Consider the following 7,351-nt stretch of genomic DNA (forward strand, 5'->3'; position numbering starts at 1 on the left):
GGAGTAAAGTGACTCATCCCCAAATACAAAGATGTGCGTGGGCCCTCCAGGGCTCTGTGATAAAAAAAAAAACAAAACCTAAAACTAAAACTAAAAAACCTTCATGGTCACTCAACAATTTCAGCAGGTGTTATTTGCTATGTCAGCTCTGCTCAGAAGCTTTTCTGACACCCCATCCCATGCCACCTTTGACACATACACCTTCCCAGTCTGGACCAGCATTCCACAGCTGTGTTTCCAAAGTGCCCTATGATTACATCTCCCAAAACTCTAACTCAGCACATCATACTACCCTGTATTATTATCAGTCTCCCACACTAGACTGAGAACAAGCACCTTGAGGCAGGAACCATATTTCAATGTTTCTGTAGCTCTGACATCTAGCATAGTACCCAGGTTAGTAACTCCTTGAGAGTTGTTTGAAAAATGAATACATGAAGGATTGAATGAATAGTCAGATGCTTTTTGCAAAGAAATCCCAGACCCACAGGTAAGCATTTTGGTGACATGCTAGAGGCTTGACTGTTCCCATAAGTGAAGAGAACTCATCCAATGGATGGATGTAAACTGTCCCTGTTGAAGAGGTCACCATCAGAATCAAAAGAATAGCACTGAGGCTCCAGTAGAAGGCCATGCCAGAAATCCAGTCAAGAGATTCATCTTTTATGAAAGGTCTCCAAAGGGACAAGCCAGATGCAAGCTATAAGACAAAACAAGTTCAAACCTTAAAACAGATTGACCTTGGTGTGCCTGGGTGGCTCAGTGGGTTAAGTGTCAACTCTTAGTTTTGGCTCAGGTTGTAATCTCATGATTTGTGGGACCAACCCCCACATCTCTTTCTGTCCCTGGGATTCTTTCTCTCCTTCTGTCTCTACCCCTCCCCCATTTGAATGTGTACTCTCTCTCTTTCTGTCTCTAAAATAAATAAGTAAACAATTTTTAATGTTTAATTATTAAAAAATAATTAAAATAAATAAAAAGGTTGATGTTGATTACAGCAAGAGAGTTTGGTACAGAATAGCTAAATATATAAATACAGAAAAGCTAAATATATAAGTCTTATATAAATATAAGACAGAATAACTAAAATATACAAGGTTGGGCTGGAGAAAGAGCTAGTTCTGAGTTTAGACCAGGGATCTTACTTTCTGTGCCAAGAATTGTTCCCACACAATGTCATCCTACCTGAGCAAGAAATTGCTGACATTTCCCCATTTTGCTTATTGAGCAAACATAGCTAAAGTTGTGATTGTAGGAAAGGGGGTAGGAGAGGACTGAGCATCCAGATTTCATCTGTTGAAGTTTGAGTCAACACCATTCTATGTTGTATTTAATTGCTTCTAATTATTTTGTGGGCATTAGTTATGACTCCCAACCACATTAAATCTCCCTGTGGGTGGGAACCCTTCTTAGCATCCTTCATGAGGCTTTGCACAGCACTGGGCCCATACAGTGCTTGATGATCACTTGCTGATTGACTAATTGAAATATGCATCCTGCTTGCAGGCAAGACTCAAAATAGTGCACTGTGTTCTTTTTCAGACAATAAGCCTGTTTGAACTCTGTCATTTGCAAATCCTTTTTACTCAGCCATGGAATGTGCCTTTCTAGGTTAATGTACACATATATCTGAAGTAATGCTATGTTAGCTCTCCTTGGCAGAGCCTGGTTTTTATTAACATCTTCATTACTTTCTAATTCTATTTGTACAAGCATCTCACAGAGTAGAAATTTATTCTGAATTTAGGTACAAATGTGTCAGCTGTGAGAATTCCAATAAAACATGAAGAGAGACACCCGGGCCCTAACCTCAGCTCTCCTGCCAGCTGATCATTAGATTTGGGCAGGATCTCCACCCCACCCTCAGCCCCCCACTTGGCCTCAGCTTCCTTGACCTTGAGTGAGTCTCCAGGCTGGATGGCTGCTAAGGTGCCTTCTAGCACTGCCCTTCTGTGAGGTTTTGTTATAATGGCTTTATCTGTGGCTTTCCTCTGCAGTTAGTAGTGCACCCTGCCACCAAAGGTCTGAGAAGATGGGACACTCCACATTTAGCTTTTTATTTGATAGGGGAAAATCTGCTGTTATAAGATGGCTGACAAAACTGATAGGGAAATTCCTATCCGTGACCGAAGACTCCCCTTCAGGGTTTTTCTTCCCACCTGGCTTGCTTCGCCCGCCAAATTACTACTCATGCAGAATGCGGAAGTAACAGCCTATAAATTGTCCCCTTTGCTTCTGCTTGGGACTCAGACCTTGGGAATGATCTCCTCTGAGCCCACCCGTGTAAAATAAACATCCTGCCTTCCATGATCTTTGAGTGCTGCTTGGTTCCTCTGTCGGGTGATCCAGACCAGGTTCCGTTACATATTTACAATCTCAGGAATAACTCAATTTTTAATGCTGGGGCAGCAAGCTAAGGAGACTTCTGCTCTATTATACCCAGAAATTACATTAACATGCAGGTGGTCTAGCAATCTCACTGATAATCATTTCTTTTACATAAAGATATCCAATACTCCTGTTAAATACGCAACTGTTGGGATGCCTAGGTGGCTCAGTCAGTTAAGTGCCAGACTTCAGTTCAGGTTATGATCTCACAGTTCCTGGGTTCAAGCCCCACGTCAGGCTCTGTGCTGACAGCTCAGAGACTGGAGCCTGCTTCAAATTCTGTGTCTCCCTCTCTCTCTCTCTGCTCCCCACCCCGCCCCCCCGCTGTCTCTCAAAAATAAATATTAAAATTTTTTTTTAAATGCAACTGTTGGGCATGAGGGACAACACATTGTCCTATCAGCTGTATGTTTTAGACTGACCCCAGCATGAAAAAGATCCAGAGGGATCAAGCAAAGGCTATACATGAAAAAATGGAAATAGCAATGGATTTAAAGTTTACACAGCTGTGTAACATGTGGGATTTTGTTTCTTCATCTATGATAATGGGAAACAAAGGCAAAAGAGAAAAAATTAAATTCTTTACAACTTACAGCCCATTAACAAGTCCTTGAAACAGCAAGTGACATTCTTTCAGAATGCCCAATTGTCTTAATGTTAATACTTTGCTAGAGGAAAAACAAGGGGTTAACTGATAGAGATAACAGTCCTGCGGGCCAGAGTCTCTATCACTTTACAACTGTCTTAATGACTTACAAGAAAAAAAGCAATTATATCAATGGTCAAACTTCTAGAAACCAATAGATTCAATTTCCTGGGACCCTTACACCACCCTCCCCTTCATATGATAGAAAATCTTATATGATCAGTCTCTCCTCACAACCCAAGTGCAGCTCTTTCTGCCCACAGGTCCTGTCCCCCTATTTTAATAAAACCCTCTTTTTGCACCGAAGATGTCTCAAGAATCCCTTGTTGCCATCAGCTCCGAACCTCAACATTTTCCACATCATCAGCAAGGTGGAATAATAAAATCTTTTCTATTACCTTATGGGTTAAGAATTAATGATATGCTTAAGAAATTGTATATATGAAACACCTGAGAGGACATTCAGTGAGGTACTGTGGGCATGAGTTCTGGAGCTCAGCCTCACAGGATCCAGGGTTCATGTAAGAGAATGCCAAACAATAAAGGGAAGGAACACAAACAGGGACACACCTCACCAAAGACCATGCAGCTCAGAGAACTTTCAGAACTCAGCTGTAGATCATCTGCCTCCATGAAGAGATAGATACTCAAAATGTTGAAGAGAACAAAAAGAAAACTCATGTTTTTCCAAATTGATTCTATAGGCATTTAATAATGTGTATTTACTCATCCCAATCCCATCTTTCAACCAAGCTGCCTTTTTCTCTATTTGATTTATCAACACTACCATTTGCTGAAAGTTCTCAAAACTGACACTTATCATTCATTACAAGACTCCCTAAAAAGGCTGCCTTATGTATGCTCCTAGGTTGCTATAGTGCCTATAATTGAGCAGACATGTATATTCTCATAGTTTCCAAAGTGAAGTGGGATGATATACAGTAAAACTTTGGCTCATGAACATAATTCATTCCAGAAACATGCTTGTAATCCAAAGCACTTATGTATCAAAGCGAATTTCAAGAATCATTGGCTCAGTTGTGATCATGTGACATTTGGCATCGCGTACTGTTGTATTAGAAGACATGGCTTGTTTATCAAGTTAGAATAGTGGAGAACAAGTTGCTCACAATCCAAAGTTTTAATGTATTTAATTACTTTAGTCTAGTTGTATGTTTAGATATGCAGTTTGATGGGGTTTTGGAGTGATAGGGGTTCAGAGTTGATGTCTTTGGTGCAAAAAAAAAAAAGTGATTTTATTAAAGCACAGGGACAGGAGCCATGGGCAGAAATAGCTGCACTGGGGTTGTAAAGAGTGACTGGTTATATAGTATGGAGTTGGGGGAGGTAAAGGCAAAAGGGAGGCTTTCACAAGGACTTTTATGGCCTCCAGAAGGACTTTGATATGTTAAGAGGAATCATGAGATGCCAGGAGCATTGCTATTGTCAAGCTAAGGTTGTTTGCCCTCTAGTAAGCATTAACATTAGGACAGTAGGACATTTCTTGATAAATGTTATCAAGAAATCAAATACTCTGTATTTGCCTCCATAGGTTGTCTCAGGGCTGAAGGTTAATGAGGACATTTAATTTTATCTGTCATTTACTTCTTGCCTTTGTTTCCCACATCACTATGGAGGGGTGATGTTGGGGCTCCAGGAAACTGAGTCTATAGGTTTCTGGAGATTATACTTTTGATAACTAAGATATTTGTAAACTGATGGAAACTCATCTCTTGCTTGACTGTGATCTCTATCAGTTAACCATTTGTTTTGTTCTTGGGCATCCAGGAGTGCCTGAGGAATATCACACATATCCCACCTGGGGTCAGAGAGTGTGGTTAGCTTGTGCTTTGCCCTCAGCTCACCTTATGCTCCCTCATCACTTGATTAGTGTTTTATTGTTGCAGCCCATGGTCATCCTTGGCATTTAATTTATAAATCTAACTTGGAGAGCTGGCTCCAATATGTCCAAGACTAATCTGGAGTATAGAATTACATCTATATTCCTGTGTTTTGGGTAGAAATGATGGTGATGTAGGGGTGCCTGGGTGGCTCAGTCAGTTAAGCATCCAACTTCAGCTCAGGTCATGATCTCATGGTTCGTGAGTTGGAGTCCCGCATCGGGCTCTGTGTTGAAAGCTCAGACCCTGGATGCTGCTTTAGATTCTGTGTCTCCCTCTCTGCCCCTCCCCTGCTTGCACTCTGCCTCTGTCTCTCAACAATAAGTGAAACATGAGAGAGAGAAAGAAAGAAAGAAAGAAAGAAAGAAAGAAAGAAAGAAAGAAGGAAGGAAGGAAGGAAGGAAGGAGGGAGGGAAGGAAAGAAGGAAGGAAGGAAGGAAAGAAGGAAGGAAGGAAGGAAGGAAGGAAGGAAGGAGGAAATGGTGGTGAGAGAATCTTAGAGAATAAGTGAAGAAATTTGGGACTGTTTTCAAGTTGTTTAAACACTTGAGTTTAGTTCTGCCAGAAGAGACTGAAACCTCCAGAATGTGGCCTTCCTTCCTCCTTGCAGAAGTGTTTCTGGATTCTTCTCAACGACAAGAATTCATTTCCTAACAAAGCCACCCAGGAGTAGGGTCAAGTTCTCATTAAGAACTACTTTTTTAAAGAGCACTCAGCTTGCCACTGGAGAGCTCTGCAGAAAGGCTGTACTGTTAGTACTATCCAACTTAAAATCAAGTTTCTAATTGCAAACAAGCCTGTCTTGAGAAAAGAGAAGGTTCTGAACCCTATTGAATTACCATCTCTCCCAGCATAAGCCACTATTTACAAATAAAAGGGCAAGCTTATGGTGGCCAATTAAAGTTGGGTTGAAGTTTCTCCCCAATAAACAAAGAGATTGCCAATAGCCAACAGTTCAAGCCAATTACCAAAACCTCAAACCATAACAGATTCTCAGAGTCCTCTTCCAAAGTGTGTAACCTCAGGAAGAAGAGAATTAAAATACAATGAAGTACTTTGCACTTGTCACTTTTAATCTACTAGTTTGAAAGACTTATATCCTGTATCCAATTATTGGCAATGACATGTGACATTTGAAAAGTTAATGAAGCAGAAAGATTGGAAGAGAGAAATTTGTATTTCCTAAGGGCCTATATACCGAAGTAAACTTAAATAATGAACATGATTACATTTTCCAATTTCTGCTCACCCCAACCCCATTATTAGGGTGACTAATATTTCTATTATGTATTTAATTAACATGTCTGTAGTGTGCAATTGAAGGGACACTAAATAAAGATGTCTCTAGTAAATAATAAGAGTCCACCAGGCATAAGTATCTTTCTGATGAAATAATTTATGAAAAGCCAATTTATTAGCGTAAACTAAATCAAATACTTATTTTCTTCTTTTATGGCCTGAATTATGTCCCCTACCCCTAAAATTCATATATTGAAGTTCTAACTCCTCATACCTCAGAATGTGACTATATTTAGAATTGGGCCTTATAATATTCTCTTGACAGCCTGGCATGATGTGCTGGATAAAAGAAAGTGCTACAATGGTGAGGTGTGGTGAGAGGGATTAGTCCTTTGATTAGGTCTCAGTCTTGTAGTGAACAAATGTTTCTCGGACTGGAACTTCACACATGCTTTTCATACCCTCTCCCTTAAGTTGGGCCAGGATGGCTAGAGTGAGCTAGAATAGGGTATTTCTCCTCTCTGACCTGGAAATCTAGACAGCTGTCATTGGATATTTCGTTTTCCCCACATGGATTAGGCTCTGATAAAACCTCAGGAGCTTAGGCTCTGGTTAAATACCTTCCCCTGAGGGTAGATCTTGTTAAGGAGAATAGAGTGCTCTGGTATATTTCAAAATGGTTCATCTTCCTCTTCTTCTGTTAGAAGAATGAGAGGAATTATCTCTGGTAGTCAGTGTGAAAATTGGTAGAGCTCTGAAAGGTACAACTCACAAAAGTGTGTGTGTGAGGCAGGGTGGGGGACACAATACCTTGCTCCCCCTGGAGTTTTCATTTCTCAGACTTGTCCACAATTAGCCTCCAACAATTTTTCCATTACACTTCAGATTTCCCCATCCCAGCACTGCTTCCCACGGTGACACAAGCCCTGATAAGTTGTGATTCTCGGTATTTACCTGTCAGTTCTTCAGTCTTAGTGACAGTGGCTTGCCCTGTGACCTCACTGCTCTTAATGATCTAAGAATGGCTGATTTTTTAGATTGTTCAGCTTTTTATTTGTTGCTAGGAAACATCTAAGCTTCTTACATGCCAGACTGGAAACTGGAAGTGAGTTAGGGCTTTAAAGAGATAATTAAGGTAAAATGAGATCATATGGATGGGCCCAATCCAATATGACTG

At 40.5% G+C, this 7,351-nt stretch overlaps 1 long non-coding RNA gene across 1 annotated transcript; it reads right to left on the reverse strand.

The window, feature by feature from the left end:
• Nucleotides 1–447: 447 nt before the first annotated feature.
• Nucleotides 448–7,102, reverse strand: LOC144220186 (uncharacterized). Its single transcript, XR_013331650.1, has 2 exons — nucleotides 6,985–7,102; nucleotides 448–700 (listed from the first exon to the last, which is right to left on the reverse strand). It is a non-coding gene; the product is annotated as an uncharacterized LOC144220186 (long non-coding RNA).
• Between the last annotated feature and the right edge of the window lie 249 nt (nucleotides 7,103–7,351).

The sequence above is a fragment of the Crocuta crocuta genome, unplaced genomic scaffold (assembly GCF_008692635.1).
Source record: "Crocuta crocuta isolate KB4526 unplaced genomic scaffold, BGI_CrCroc_1.0 scaffold9, whole genome shotgun sequence".
NCBI classification, from domain to species: Eukaryota; Metazoa; Chordata; class Mammalia; order Carnivora; family Hyaenidae; genus Crocuta; species Crocuta crocuta.